General features: G+C 42.0%; 1 protein-coding gene and 1 pseudogene across 7 annotated transcripts in view; one reads left to right on the plus strand and one right to left on the minus strand.

The window, feature by feature from the left end:
• SLC8A1 (solute carrier family 8 member A1) overlaps window positions 1–16,762 on the minus strand; it is a 374,303-nt gene that overhangs the window by 338,289 nt on the left and 19,252 nt on the right. The window lies entirely within an intron of this gene.
• The window catches only part of LOC149310482 (uncharacterized), a 49,154-nt pseudogene continuing 42,380 nt past the window's right edge, over window positions 9,989–16,762 (plus strand).

Raw genomic sequence — 16,762 nt, forward strand, 5'->3', positions numbered from 1 at the left:
CCTCCATAGGCTGGAAACACCAAATTACAACAGACAATGACAGATCAGTACATAAAAGTCAAGATGAGATAAAGGGCAGCAAAGTTAATCACTCCTTCACTGCTCTTTCATCCTTAAAACTGCTTTGCCTCAATTGTTTTTTGTATTAGTTGAACTTTAAGGTCCAATTCAAATTCATATAATAAACAATAATAAATAAATTAAGGTTGGAAATAAACCAACTAGAAGAAAAAACAACAGAGCAATGTGGTTTGGACAGGAAGTGCATTCATCTCACCTGTCTGTGCCGCCCCACAATCTTCCACTTCAAATTAGATCACCAAGAACCAAGTTGTGTCCTGCTGCAGTCAAGTCTAGCTTAACTCATATCAGGCTTTAAGTCCTGTTATTACTTCGGCCTGTGAGGGAGAGAATAGGCTGGGCCAGCTCCATCAGGGCTAGCCTGAAGAAAGAGGCTCCTCCCTCCATAACTGTCATCTTTCGGCCTATGAGGGAGAGAATAGGCTGGCCCAGCTCCATCAGGGCTAGCCTGAAGATAGAGCGCCCTCCCTCCATAACTGTTATCCTTCGGCCTGTGAGGGAGAGAATAGGCTGGCCCAGCTCCATCGGGGCTAGCCTGAAGAAAGAGGCTCCTCCCTCCATAACTGTCATCTTTCGGCCTGTGAGGGGGAGAATAGGCTGGCCCAGCTCCATCAGGGCTAGCCTGAAGAAGAAGAGCCCTCCCTCTGGTCCATCTGCCTTGGTCCAGGCCTCAGAGGGAGAGAAGAATGCCACCCCACCCCCCACCATTCCCTTCTCCTTTTGTGTCGTGTCTTTTTTGATTGTAAGCCTGAGGGCAGGGAACCGTCTATTATCCTCTCTGTTGTAAGCCACCCGGATTCCCAGTGATTGGGCGGCATATAAATAAATCCTATTATTATTATTATTATTATTATTATTATTAAACTAGGGATGCAAATCTTTACTTATTTACTTTTCACAGAAAGGCCAAATTTCTCCCCTAGTTGGATGGGGGAATATTACATTTTTATGATTTTTTAAAAAGAAAATGTCAACACTTTTTCTACGAAAAAAATGTTCATGTAAAACAACCCAAAAATTTGTTCAAAACACTTTATTTTGTGCAAGTATCTTTGTGCAAAAGCCATGTTCTTTGCATAAAAAACAAGAATTTTTGCACAATTAATTTTTTTTGACAAACATACCAAAAAAAAAAAAAAAAAAAAATCTCACAGCACTTTGCCATTTTCCCAACATGTATCTTGTTATGTCGAGGTAATCTTTTTCACTGAGAATGAGAGGATCTGTGAGTATTCTTTATGTCCGTGTAGGCACCAGGTTCTCCTTCAGAAGCTTCCACTGGTGAATCCTAAGATTTTCTGGCACTTAGGAAAGATATTTGTAGTTCAGGATGGGGGATTTACAAAAGACCTATGTACATATGCATGCATTATCAAATGACTCAATGGATGGCAACTTTCATTCACTATTCAGATTTCTCCCAGGAAAATATCAACAGCATGCCACTACTTCCATTTCCAAAAGACCAAACCCGCCAGAGACTAGCCTCCCTTATAAGGCAACAAAATGAGTGAATGAGCATGAAAGTGGTTTGGGAGAGTTGCTTTCCTTTGGTTTGGATTACAGTAGTACAAGCTGTACAGGTCACAAGGCAGGATCCAGTGGTGTACTTTCTCCTGGCAGAATGATAAAATTCAGCAGAACTGGGAAGGAGATAGTCCTGTTGGAAGTGAAGAGGTATCAATACTTGTTTTTAGTAACAAGGGTAGAGGGAACTTCTCACATGTATGCCTGCTTCCACCTGTTTCTTGATCTAGGTAACTCAAGTCATTTCAGCTTCCCGCCTGCACAGGTCATTTTTTCCTTCTTTCCAAAAAGTTAGTGTTAGTGTTTTACAACCCTTTGTTGGAGAAGGACACATCCAGGAGGCTTCTGCCTCTGGACTGTTCATACATGAACACATGAGTCAGAATTAGGAACCTTTTTTCTCCCCCCGAACCCCCCCCCCCCAAAAGGATAGATAACTTTCTTTTTGTCTATACATTTTCTTATCTCTGATGGATTTCTTGCAACAATAAACACACATTTTAAACTTCCCAGAGCATCCTGCATATTTCTATCCTGTTTTATACTGTTTTATACTTGTTATACTGAGGGACATGGCACACTGTTTAATATAAATACCAATAAATTCCTGTATTCCACTGTACATCTCTTCCTCCCCTTCTCTATTACCTCCCCTCTCTGCCATACCTTTCTTTCCTTCTTACACACATACCCACTTGTGATTTGTTGTCACTCTCCTCAGCAATTTGCCAGGGAGGTGGCAGATCACTTTTGCCAGAGATTGCTTGCCACAGGTTCTGAAATTAGGCTATGGGTTGCATGGAGCTCTTGGGCCACAGGCTACAACATGGCTACTGACCATGCTGTCTGGACATGTTTCCAAAGTTGTAGCTCAATTTGATAATCCCCTCCACCCCCTGGCCATACTTTCACTTGAAAGACCAATGGCCTGATACAGAATAAATGAGCCTTCCATGCTATGAACAACCATTTACGACTGTGACATCTACTACTACAGAAGACTATAGAAAACACTTTCTTCAAGCTCTGAGATCCCCTGATGCTCATCAAAGCCCTCCCATTTTTTTTTTTTTTTTAAAGCCAAACTCTCAAAATATATTCGCTTAGGTGCATGCAAAACAAAGCGTTTCACTTTCTATCACTTGCCATCTTCATTTTCTTTCCTTAGAATAATTCTTAGGGAACAAAAATGATAGGAAGGCATAGGATAGGTTCTTTGGATACCGGGCCACCTATTAAAACCTGCCACCTATGGGGAGGGAAAGGAAGGAAGGAAGGAAGGGGAAAAAAAGATCTCTTGCTGACCAGCAAGGTTGGATAAAGGTCTTTGGGATGTCCCAGGAGCTGATAAGGGAAGTTACAGAATGACTTCAGGTGGCTCAGGGACAACTGCAGGGCATCTTGGAGGACTTGAAGGGAGACCAGGTGGGGGCTGTTGGGGCTGGGAGGGAAAAAAGTGGGATGTCTGTGTGCTTGGGCAACTTTCTAAACAGGGTAAATGTTGACATGTTTGTGATGGCAGGTGATGGCAAATACGTATCTGTAAAAGAGAGAAAGAGAAAGAGAGATAAAATGTTTAGCAAGGATCTTGAATGTGTGTGTGTGTGTGTGAGAGAGAGAGAGAGAGAGAGAGAGAGAGAGAGAGAGAGAGTTTTCCGTATGTATTTTCCGTGTGTGGTGTGGTTTGGTTGTTGCCAGTAATTTGGGAAGGACTACCCAAATTCCTCCTGTTTGAAGGACACACATTTGATGGAATAAATCAACAGTCAACATGAGTTAGAGGAAATAATTAATTTAACTTTCTGTGAAATGAGTGGCTTGTGGGAAGAAATGCTGTGGGTTTAAAGAAGTCATTCTGTGTCTTAGGGTTCAGACTCCTACCCCTGGCTTGTACTCAGGTTCTTGGGCCAGTTGTCTTTTGGCTTCAACAGTCTGTTTTTTTTTTTTTGGGGGGGGGGGTGAGTGGCCCCTGCTGTCCTGGCATATATTATGCAAATGGATGTCTTTCCATGACAACCATTCTGTGAGGGCATCCATGGCATCATCACAAAATTCCAAATGTGTTTTTGTCACCCAAAGCACTTGCTCCTGCTGAAATTTAGGCTATTTAAATGTAAGACATGGAGCAGGGAAAGTGAACCCAAATGATGTTTTTAACAAGATATTGAAGGGGCAATTGGGGTAATGACTGTTTTCTTAGCCAGAACAATACTGTGCTAGCAATTTGTAGTAAAAAGAGTATAGTGAGATCTGGGAACAGTACAAAGGGACAGTTCTGTCCCATTTTGCTAGCTTAAGATACTGCTTTATCTTCAGAGGTAGATGTCTCTGGTTGTATTTCAGTAGCTGTGCTGCCACAATTAACACTATTCTGTCCTAACAAAATCTAAACCACATTTATAACATTCAATTTGGGATCCAATTGCACTAGATAATGAATCAGACCTCGCCAATACAAGGTTTTATATGGGGATGAATTGGGGCCTCTTGGGGGACAAAATCAGATCACAATCATTTGACTGTTTTCCATTTTCTGTGTCTTTTATTATCATACTAACAGGCTGAAATTCTTCACCACTCCTTTGAAGATATGATAAGCCTCAACAAGGTGGAAGGCAGTAGGCAAAGAAGAAGGCCACACCAGAGGTGGATCGACTGAATAAAGGAAGGCACAGCCCAGAGTTTGCAAGGCCTGAGTATGAGAATTGATGATCAAGGCTCACAGAGGTCTCTCATTCATAGGTTTTGCCATAACTTGAGGTTGGCTGAATGGCAAACAACAATGGCTTAATAATCAGCAGTAAGAGTTTTAAGTAAAATATTCTGGCATTTTAGTCCCACTCTTTTCCCTTTGGTTTATTTCTCATGCTGCACTGTCAGCCCTAAGGACTCTTCTGATATTTTAATTCAACTCTTAGGCTTAAAGAGATTCCTCACCATTTTTATAACAGATAAGATTATGTGTGTGCATGCATAAGCATGGTGTGTGTGTGTGTGTGTGTGTGTGTGTGTAGTCCATACTGTTTGACCTTGTTTAAGAGTTTTTAATATGTGTATTCCATACTTAAGAAAGTCATTCCTCTTTTGGTAAATTGATATGATTTTGTTATATGCAGTTCCTCAAATAAGCACTCATTTGGTGATGGAAAATAAACAAATTACAACCTTAGCCATCTTTATCAATATCTGTGTGTTAATACTGGAAGTTCCCTTAAAATGATTTGCTGGAAGTGTGTTCCAGTATCACCAAATAAGTCAGAATCTTTGAAGATGCAAAAGCTGGTGTTCTGTGAAATCCCTCTGGCAAGAATGGGAAGCAGATGGCTCAAGAGGAATTATTAAACTTGAGGGTCAACCTTACACAAGCTTGTAAAGGAGAGCCAGAGTTCTATCATGGTCTGGATTAGCTCCTCTGTCTTAAAAGGATTTGGCACAGGTATCCTCAGCCTATTCAGCTGTATTGGAGCAGATGAATAAATCACCTGAGTTTTTGTTTGGAACTTTATTTCCATGGGCCTTTTTAATGCAAGAGTTCTTTTCTACCAATTTTCAGCAGACAGAAACTACAAAAGAGATTGTACCATTTTAGCTGTCTTTCTGATGTTCCATTTGACAAGTTGCATGATGGGGAGGGGAGTTTCTTAAACATGAATATATGCAGCACCCAGAGAGGATTTTAAAGGAAATGGCATACAGAGAGGAAAGGTATCACTGCAATTTAGGGACTAACTGCTTCTTAAGCCTTAATACAGATGGGGGATGTATGACCTTCTCGAGATTGAACAACCATTTACAGCATAGCCAATGGTAATGAATTCTGGAGCTGCAGTCCAACAACACTGAGAAACCCACACAACTGCCACCCTGCCTGCCTGACCCACTGTTTTGCACCCAGCTCTACCCAATGAACTTCAGAGTTCTAGAGGAAAACAAAGTTGGTCAAGGAATCCTAAAATCTGCTGACTTCCATTATATAAAATTATACAAACCAAACACGTTTGCAAAATGTGCAGGGGTCATTCTGATTCCGCTAGTTTACTGGTGGGAGGAGGTATTATAAGGAGATATATATATATATATATATATATATATGGGACACCAAAAGCTCACCTCTGAAATCCTGTCTGTCTCTTGGGAGGAGTCATAATACAACGGTACAGTACAAATTTTGCATATATAGGATACCAGGTTCAGAGTAGAAATGTTCAGTTGAAAGAGATAGCACTGGACTGGATGGAACAATGATCTGACTCAGCAGAAGTCAGCTCCTCACATCTATGGGTAATCCTGCTCAGTATCTCTTCTTCCTGCCATCTCTCCAGGCCCCACCCAAGCTGTACCATAAAATCATAGAGTTGATAGGGATCTTAGAGGTCACTGACTGCAACCCCTTCTCAGTGCAGTATCTCCAGCTAAAGCTTTCCCAGGAAATAGCAGTCCATTTACAGCATCCAGCTTCTTTCTGAATACATCCAGAGAAGGAGAACCCACCACCCTCCAGGCAATTGGTTTCATTGCCAAACTGCTCTTACTGTCATTAAGTTCCTTCTAATATTCAATAGAAATTTACTCTCCAATAACTTCAAATCATTAGACCTCGCCCTACCCTCTGTGGCAGTATAGAACAGTCCTGTCCCCTCTTCTCTGAGACTTCTTGTGGTATTTAAAGAGTGCAATCATGTCATCCCTTAGCCTTCTCTTCACCTAGCTGAACAAATCCAGCTCCCTCAATCTTTCCTTATATGATTTGCTCACTTTATCTCTTATCATTCTTGTTGCCTTGCTCTGAACCTGCTCCAACTTGTCTATGTCCTTCTTAAAATGAAGTGCCCAGAACTGAACCAGGACTATCATTTGTTAGAAACCAGCCTTTCCCCCTTTAAAAAAAACAGGAGGAAGAGGAGCTGTTTTAGTCTGTTGCAGATAAATCAGCAAATATTCTTGTGGGCTTACAAAATTTATTCATCAGAAGTTTTCATGGACTCCAGTACCGTATTTTCCGGTGTATAAGGCGACTCTTGAAGTCTGCTTTATGTGCTGGAATTATACCCCAGAGACAGGCGAATGGCAAGGCCACCTCCCTGTCTCTGGGGCCTTTGCTGGGTCCTCTCCCAGCCAGCTGGCACTTGCGCTGGCTGGAGGAGAGAGGCCTGAGAGGATTCTTGGCAGCTGGGCTCTCACCGCCATTTTTTTTAAAAGGCAGTGGCGGGGAAGCGGCTCCAGAGCCGGCTGGGCCAAGGCAAAGAGCCGGCCCCTTACTTCTCCGTGCTGCCGCCACCACCACCACCACCACCAGGGTCCTCCGATCCTCCAGTGGCTTCAGAAGTCCTCCATGGAAGCTGCTGGTGGAGCGGAGGATCCTGGGTGGCGGTGGCAGCGGCTTCCGTGGAGGACTTTTGAAGCCGCTGGAAGACTGGAGGATCTCCGGCAGCGGCGACGTGGAGAAGTAAGGGGCCGGCTCTTTGCCTCGGCCGGCTCTGGAGCCGCTTCCCCACCACCGCCTTTTGAAAAAAAATGGTGGCGAGGGTCCAGCCACCAAGAATCCTCTCAGGCCTCCAGAGAGGCCCCCTCCAGCCGGCGCGAGACCCCCTGAGGGCAGGCCAGGGATGCTGCCAGCGGGCGACGTGGGGAGTCGTCTTATACCCCCCGTCGCCTTATACGCCAGAAAATATGGTACATATCATTCAATGCAATGTGAAAGAGTCCAGGGCCTCATTTTCACTACCTTTTAAATCAGATCGTGAACCGGTTTGAACCGGTTCACGATCTGGTTCCCACTTAATCCAAATCTCTGGGTTAAGTGGTTCCCACTTAATCCAAATCGCTGAAGCGATTATGCGAGGGAGGGCCATGCGCTAGACCCATTTAGTCCGTGTCTTTTTGATGCTGATTTTTTCCACTTCTTTTTTGATAAATCGAATCTGCGCAAGTGAGAACCACATGCAGGTGGGAATTGATTTAAATTTCCCCTTCAGCCGGCTGGAATGAATCATTTTGAATTGATTCATTCATGAATGGGAACCACAAGTGAATTATTTTAGAGGGAAAAATGCGATCGGGATCAAATGTAGTGGGAATCACACTCCGCTGTTGAATCGATCCATTGATTCGGATTGCACACCGATTTATTTGTAAGTGGGAATGGGGCCCAGGTAAGTTTCAGGTTCTCTTGCTCTCCCACCCCACTCACCTTATCCAGCATGGTTGCGAAGAAGAAATGGAAAGGTTTCCCTTCCAGTTCAAATAAACCATTTTTGTGTTATATCTAAGCCCCAAACCACAGTGAATCTTAATACTATAACTGTTTGTCTGAACTAAACCAGCTTCATAACATGATGTTGAACCTGATCACGGTTTGTTGGGTTTAGGCAACACCAGGGATGGCTAAAAGTTTCTTGCTCCTTGAGGCAAGAGTGAAACACAAATCATCATCACATCTTTAATGGAAATCCCAAATATATCCAAGTAGAGCAGATGGCCTTCAGCTGACTCCCTGTTTCCACTCACTTGCCCACCTGCCCACCAGTAGCATAAGATGAGGTGTCACCATCAAGACAAGTAATCTCTGACTCCAGAGAACTGTGTAGATTAGTAACAGAACTTGCAAGAACCCTGCCAGGGTGGGGATGGTGTGGTAAATCTGTCACCCCTATTGTCCCCTTGCCTGCAGTGTGTTCTTCACTAAAACTAATGGCCCTGAGCAACATAATAAGCCATGGCTAATATAACCTCTTGTGATGGGGTATGTGTGTATGCAAGCATGAGATAAGACAATGAGGTAATGATACTAGAGGTAAGGAAAGCTTGAGGCAATACTAAACTGGAGGGTAGTGTTACATCTGAACATTGTCCTATTTTGATGATCTCGACTATCTTTCCAAATCTGAAAAATTTCAATGTGCATGTCTGGCCTACGTAATCACTGAAGTGTATTAATCTTTAAAACAAGGGGGGTGGGGGATCAGAATGTAGAAACCCACTGCTTCTGAAAAACCTATGATAGCCAGTACTAAACTCAAATACATCTTAAATAAACAACTGAGGGTCATTTTTAAAACAGCTGAAACATAATAGTTCTAAAAAAGTCCTACAGCTCTCATTTATTTTTTGTCATTGTTATGTGTCTTAAGTCAACTCCAATGTACCTTCCCTTAGGCTGAGAATCTGACTTGTCCAAGGTCTGAAAGTGGGTATCCATGGGTGATTAGGAATTTGAATCCTGGTCTCCCAGGCTGCATCTGCACTGCAGAAATAATGCAGTTTGACACCACTTTAACTGCCATGGTTCTATGCTATGGAATTCTGGGGTTTGTAGTTTGTTCTGGAACCAGAGCTCTCTGACAGAGAAGGCTAAATTTTGCACAAAATTACAAATTCCAGAATTCCATAGCACTGAACTATGGCTGTTAAAGTTGTATCAAACTGCATTATTTCTGCAGTTCAGATTCAGCACTTAAAAACCACTATAACTGGTTCTGATTATTTATTTTTTACTAAATTGATTTATTGCATTTATACTCCACTTTTTCCCCAAGGAGTTCAATGTACACCTTTTTATCCTCACAATCTCCTGGTAAGGGATGTTAGGCTGACCAACAATGGCTATCATGAGGTCATCCACTGAATTCATAGCTAAATGAAGATTTGAAACCAAAATCACAAGTCCTACCCCCTCCAAGGGGGCCGTGATTTGGAGGGTTCTGCTCTAAGCCTCCTCTGACCACATCTCCATCCTATCTCTCACTTTCAAAAATATTCAACTTCAGAGTTCAGTATCAATATCAAGAGAGGAAGCCCTACTGTCCAGCAGTAACCCCCTCACTATATTGTATATCTTAAATGTAAAACTGAGATGATCTGATATATACCATAGGTTGTATTGTTAAGATTGTGTTCTTAATCAAATACAATGGGAAATAGGAAAGGAGGTAATGTCTTAGGCAATGCTGGAAAAATCCTAAGCAGCTGGTCAACCAGCTGCCTACAAATTTGGCTCAGACACCTAAGAATTCTGACCTACTTTCCATCCCTCTGCCAGGCTGATGCCTAAAAATGTGATGCTTGCTGCTGTTTTTCCAGTCTTCTCTTATGTACAGTGTATATTGTGACAAGCCAAGATGCTGTGGCTCTAAAAGCTCAGATATGCATTCTCATTATACTGTGCATACGTAAGAGCCATGCGATGTATATACAAAAAAATGGATCAAGGCTGCCTTAATAAGCAGGCTGCTTTCATCAGGATGCCAACTAAGCAAAAGAAACAAACTGGGAATTTGTGTGGGTTCCAACAGACCAATAAATAAATAAATAAAGACACATTCGCTATAGTTTAACAAATCCCGAGTTGCAAATGCATTCAGGTTTGGGAAGAGCCACGGGGATGGGTGAGTGAGGAGCCACCGGGCAAAAAGCTTTTTGTTACCTTGAGAACTGACATATTAGTTAATCTGTATCAACTATAAGCATGAGAATTCAAAAACAATGTTTATTCCACACAGTCATAGAAAGTCAACCACTGCCATACAGGAATCTTATCAGAGCATCCCAACATTACAGTCATTTTCTTAATGGCCTAGCAGAGTTTGTCTTATGCAAAATCCCTGCTAAATCACAGAATCACAGAAACAAAAAGTTGGAAGGGGTTGCAAGGACCATCTAGTCCAGTGGTTACCAAACTCAGGTCTTCCAGGTGTTTTGGACTTCAGCTCCCAGAATCCCTGACCATTGGCTAAGTTGACTGAGGCTACTGGGAGCTGAAGTCCAAAACACCCCAAGGACCAGAGTTTGAGAATTGCTGATCTAGTCCAACCTCCTGCCATGCAGGAATACACAACTAAAGTACTCCTGAAAGATGCCCATCCGACTTCTATTTAAAGTCTTCAAAAGGAGGAGAGCCTACCATCCCCTGAGACAGTCTATTTGACTGTCTTTTTTCCCTAATGTTTAGGTGGAATCTCTTTTCTTGTCATTTGAATCCACAGCCTCTGGAGCAGCAGAAAACAAACTCACTCCATCATCTACAAGACACCTTCCATCCAGCTCCCTAATTCATTCCTCAGAGGGGGCATTATCTTGGTCAAAGAAAGAACACACTAGGCTGGTTGTGTTTGTTTACTATGTCTGAAGCCATGGTCATTCAGGTAGTGATAACATACGTTTGACCATATATCATGTTGCTTCTGGAAGATGCTCAACTCTTGTTTTCTGAGTCTCCGTAGTTAGAGATAGCCATCAAAAATACTTTCTCTACACTCCTCTGGTGTCCTGAACTGATAAATGGTCAATTTCAAACTAATACAGATTCAAAACACAGACACACAGCTCTCTTGGATGACCAATTTTTAAAAAATGTGTTAAGATTTCCTGTCCATTTAACAAATGCTGACAATAACATGTATATAGGAAAGATGGGACCTTAACCTGGTGTGCCGATACATTTATTTCTGCAATTTATAACTCACGTCTTCTATGCCAGTGACATTACCATGGCAGCTAACATTCTCAAAAGAAAATACAATTGTTCAATTAAAACACAAAAACAATAGAACACAACTAACTCAACAATAATAATACAGAAATAGTACAGTGCCCAATAAGAACACTTGCATTATCCTGAGGTTACTCTGGCTTTTTCATCCATCAATCCATTTGCCAAATGACAACTCAGTCTATGAAGTGAATCATTACCACAATAGCCAAAAACAAATCCCTAATTGCCAAAATGGGAATCTGGCAGCACTTAATTTCAAACAATATTAGAAGAGTAAGCCCTGATTATGAAATAAACTCAAACACGTCTTATTTTTTTAAAGCCCTTACCCGGTGACCCAATGACAATAACACAGATGCCAGGCAAATCTCCCTGGGGAGGGCACTCCGCAAGGGAGAGGCCACAGGTGTACTTTAGTTACAATCAAAAGACTTGGAAGCAAAGGGAACTACTTAAGAAATATATTAACAACAAGCCCATGTAAACATCAGTAGAGAGAATCCATAGAATGGTTTTGAAGGAAAATATGCTGCATGTATCCTAGCAGTAAAGCACATGGCACCCACACCAGTGTGGCATAGTTAGAGAAGTTTTGTTGTGCTAATCCTGCTGTGAAGTCAGACTAGTTAAAAGGTCTGTACTCACAGCCCAGTAGCCTAATTGTTCACTTATGCTACTGGTTCTGTGCAGAAATTATCTGCATGGGGTTTCCCCACTAAACTGCTTCTGTTTAATTCGAATAATGGCACTATTTCTCCAACCGGACTATCAAAGAGTTGGTCCGTGTATGGGTATGCCTCAGTTAATGAAGGCGATGTGTTCCTGGACATTACTGGGCTGAAAATTTGGAAGCAGAAACAAAAATGACAGGGAAATAACAGGGATAGGTTTGTACACCAAAAGAAAGGGGGGGGGGGGAGAAAAGAAAAAAAGAAAAAGAAAAGAAAAGAGCAGTTCAACAGATTTCAGCAAATTTCTTCTTCAAACCAATATGCACATGTGAAGTGAAGCATTAAGATCAAATAAATGTTACATATTTTAATAAAACATTTGAACCTTCTAAAGGTTCAAAGGTTCTAAAGGTTACCGCATCTTGTGCAGTAAACAGTGTATTTACATAAAATATATTGTCTTCTGCACAAAAGTATGTTTGTACACAAAAACATTTTTCACACAAAAACAAAACTTTGCACATTTTTTTCCTGAAGAAAGTTATGAAGTGTGGGAAATTATCAAAAATGTGCAAAACTGCATGTAATTTATCCCATTAGGAAGATAAACACAATTTTGAAATTATGTTTTCTTGTGTGCAGGAATGAAACAGGTAACATGTACATCCCTTAATTTGTTTCTTTCCTTCTTTTTTACAGTCAGCCCTCCTTATCCACAGATTTTTTTATCCATGGATTCAAACATCCACGGCTTGAAAATACTTGAAAAATATACAAATTCTCATAGGCAAACCTTGATTTTGCCCTTTTATATAAGGGACACCACTTTACTATGCCATTATATTTAATGGGATTTGAGCATCCACAGATTTTGGTATCCACAGAGGGTCCTGAAACCAAACCCCAGCGGATAACAAGGGCCCACTGTATTTACATTCTAAAAGAACCCATCCTTCCACAGAATACTAAAAGGATAAAAACAACTCCCTGCAAATTCATCAATATTATAAAGCAAAGCCCTCTCTCTATTCACACTATAATTCCCAGAACCCCAAGACAGCTTGGCCACTGGCCATGGCAGCTGGAGGTTCTGGGATTTGTAGTCCAGAAAAGGAATTCTTTAGGGAACTAGAAAAATATCTTGATAGCCGAACCAAGTGAAGCTTCCGAGAACAAACTGGTTCTTGAACAGTACCTGAACAGATCTTTTAAGGCAGTTCTGGGAGTTGTATTGTTTGCCACTCTGCAAACAATACAGTCCTACATACCCCAACCATCATCACCTCTAAAACTAGAAATACATGCAGAACGGTATTCCCTGGCAATCTAAATGATGGGCAGGCAAGAAATATTTCTTCAGATAGTCTAGGCAGAAGCTACTTGATCACTGATTGTGACAACAAAAATGAAATCTCCACATGCAGGGGCAGTCTGCAGATAAACAGCAGAGAAAGACCTTTACTTTCAATCACTACCTTGGACTGGACACAATTTTTTGAACTGGTTAAAGCTCCAACAAGCAACTCTAATATTCTGACCAAAGTCAGGTTTAAAGACACTAAATCATAAATTGATCACTTTGAGCTCCCCTAATTAAAATCTGGGGATTGACCAACTGTGGCTTCCTTCATTACTAGTTCAGCACTGAAACACATAGCTCCTGTTCATAGTCAGCAGAACTGGAAATACCTTAAAGAAAGGTATGTGCTTCCCATACCTCTTGCATTATACACAAGCTGCATAATGCTTATGTCCCAAACAGAAAGCAAACAGACAAGACAAGTAATAATGAATGTTACAATAGCTTTCTCCTGTAAACATTTACTCTCCACAATTCTTCCACATCCCCAAATCACTGGGGAATTGATGTGGCCTTATTAACTGCTGTAGTGAAGAATATTATTAGCACAATTACCATTTACCATTACACAAACTGACAGAGTTTGCCAAATATGTGTACAGTCCTAATAATATTGAAATATGTCACAATCATTATTAACTTTCAACCTTCTACGGTTCACAAAAGACCAAATTCCAGCAACCTCCTTTGTCCCTCAGCTTGTTGATAATCTATCCATAGGGCCTGCTTTGGCAAACCTACTAAACTTCACTGTCAAGATGACTTCAAGGGCACCAAAATGAAACAAATACTAAAAATAATCACCTAAACTTTTTCCCAAATTGGGCAAAAGCACCAGACCTCAATGCACACAATCCAAATGCTAAACAGCTCAGGGCTATCGTGTTTTTCCCAAATAGGATATTTTAAAATGTTAAAACAATTGTCAAGCCATGACTGATGTTTTTGTTATCTCACTTTAAATCACCGTGTCAGGTTCCTTCTCCAACAACCACTCAAAATAATATCAGGAGCCAATTATTTTTAAACAGTCAATCTAAACCTGTGCCTCTTTAAATATAATTTACAAAATTAGAAGTCTGATATTATAGACTGATAGCAGGCGTGACAGCTGAAAATGTATGGTATCATCATCATTATGATCATTTAAAAATCAAACATACCATCATCATTCCACACAATGCCCAGCATCCTGTGAGTAACACACATAGGTCTAAGTGAAAGCTATGCCTATCTTTGTACTTTTTTGGACCTGAGATAACTACAGACAAAAATCTTCAGGGCTACAGAGGACACTGTAGTTCTCATACAGTTCAGTTTCTGTGGAACCCAAAGGATGAGCTCTCCAGTATCTTTTGGTTGAGGCAGAAGGCCATCCAATTAGCTGTGGAGGCAGTTTCCTACTGGTGCAAAACAACAACCAGGGAATGTTGGCACTATCTCTCCAGCCACGTATCAGCTATGGGGTGTGTGTGTTGGTCTGGATTTGTGCTGACTGTTCTTGAGCTCCCAGATAGGAAGGAACAGCCTGAGGCTGGGAGCTGTTACTCAAAAGGTAGGGGGGGACTTGTAGCCCCCACCAACAGTGACAGCATCTCCTTGATATTTGGGGAGAATTTATTAGCTCAAAAGGAGGCCTGCAAGAGGTGGATATCTTAAGGGGATCTTTCCATGTACGTACACCAGTAGAGAGATTCCATTTTCAGTGAACACAGACCAAAGCAGGTGGCCCAGAAGGCATCATCTCTGGTTGCTCCGGACGTGATCGCTCTGGCACCTGGTGACTGGACAGCCTGCTCCCGAAGTGGGCCACTGCTGTGAATGGGCCACTGGCAGGAGCAGATTAAATTCACTCCTTGCTGGTGGCTTCAGCCCACCTTAGATAGCCTCAGATCAGCTTCCAGTCACTTTGGGGGCAAGCATCGTCTAAACACCATGACCCCCAAGTGTTTCGAAGCCACTCTATTCGGCCTGTCTGTTTCGAGCTGAAGAGAGTTTTATTTAGGTCCGCACAAATACATAAATTCAATGCAAATCTTAGAACCATATCAGGGACGTAGCTAGGATTTCAGGAAGGGGGGGGGTCCAGACTAAGTGCCACCATTATAATGGGGCTTGGGTGAGGCAGCGCAGCAGCACGCACCATTCATTATTCTAATGGGGGGGGGTTCCGGACCCCAAGAACCCCCCCCCCCCGGCTATGTCCCTGACCATACAGAGCTAACATAAAGTTGTGAAAGCTTGGATAGTAAGAAATTGGGAGTTAGAGGGGGGGATAATTACCAGTCCTGAAGAGAGGGTTCCATGGTAGATGGAATGGGGCTGAGATAGCATTTGAGGGAGACACAGTGAGGGACTCTCTGACCACACATGAGGCTAGCACTGGGGCTAATATTTATATCTGATTTCATAGCCTCGAGGGGTACTTGGTGATATCCTGCTGTATGACAAAGACCTAATGGTCTCCCATGGTATTGGCAATAGAATTTCGGAATAACTGATCATTTTAACTTTGGAGTGACCAATTACTGATCAAACCTGAGACCACTGGATAATTGTATAGGAAGGGGTGAACAGACACAGCCTGGGGGGAAGAAGGAAATATGGTCTTTAACTGTTTTGCAATGGGATTCACTCAGTCCCTATTGCAAGAGGATATGCAGAGAACCTGGAGGAGGATGTAGTAATCAGCAAACCCATTTAACCTTTATTTAGTGCTTTCCAAGTCTTCCACATCTTTCAGGACATTGTGCTTTTACCATGTGAAATGTCTTAGTGATTCCAAGGTCACTGTGACCTCTTAAAAACATCCCTGATTTTAGCTATCAAAATATGAAAATATGAAACCCCATATTCCAGCGAGAATATTGTAGGGTATGCTAACAGAGTAGAGCCCACGTCTTCTTCTCTTCATAGCTAAGTACAGTTGAAATAAGCTAGGGCACACTTCTAGAGACAGTCAGTACCTAAAGAAATGGAGCTGAGCCCAGAAGAGCCCCACCTCCCCCTCCACTCCTGTTGCACAACACAGGAAGTAGCCAGGCCAAGGGAGAAAGCTCTACTGCCTTCCTTAAGTATCTTGGTGGAAACTTGCTTGTATGCTCTGCCAACATGACATAGGAACTCAGTTTATGACACAAAATCATACACCAAAGCAAAGTGAGGACAATTCTGCCACCAGAATTCAATTAAGAAAATAGTGTATTGGTTTGGGTGCAGGACTAGGACTCTGAGATTAGGGATCAAACTACTTAGCAACCAAGTGGAAGCCACTAAGTCAGTGGTTCCCAACCTGTGGGTCAGGACCCCCTTGGGGGTTGAATGACCCTTTCATAGGGGTTGCCTAAAACCATTGGAAAGCACCTATTTAATTACAGTTATGAAGTAGCAACAAAAATAATTTCATGGGTTTGGATCACCACAAGATGAGGAACTGTATTAAAGGGTCATTTCATTAGGAAGGTTGGGAACCACTGCACTAAGTGATCTTGTGCACATCACATTCTCTTATCCTCAGAGGAAGGCAATGGCAAACCTCCCATGAACAAACCTTCCCAAGAAAATGCTGTGGTAGGGTCACCTTTGGAGTACCCCAAGTTCGAAGTGACATAAACATACACAACAAACAACAAC

This window comes from Sceloporus occidentalis, unplaced genomic scaffold (assembly GCF_023333645.1).
Source record: "Sceloporus occidentalis isolate IW3139 unplaced genomic scaffold, rSceOcc1.0.p SCAF_6, whole genome shotgun sequence".
NCBI classification, from domain to species: Eukaryota; Metazoa; Chordata; class Lepidosauria; order Squamata; family Phrynosomatidae; genus Sceloporus; species Sceloporus occidentalis.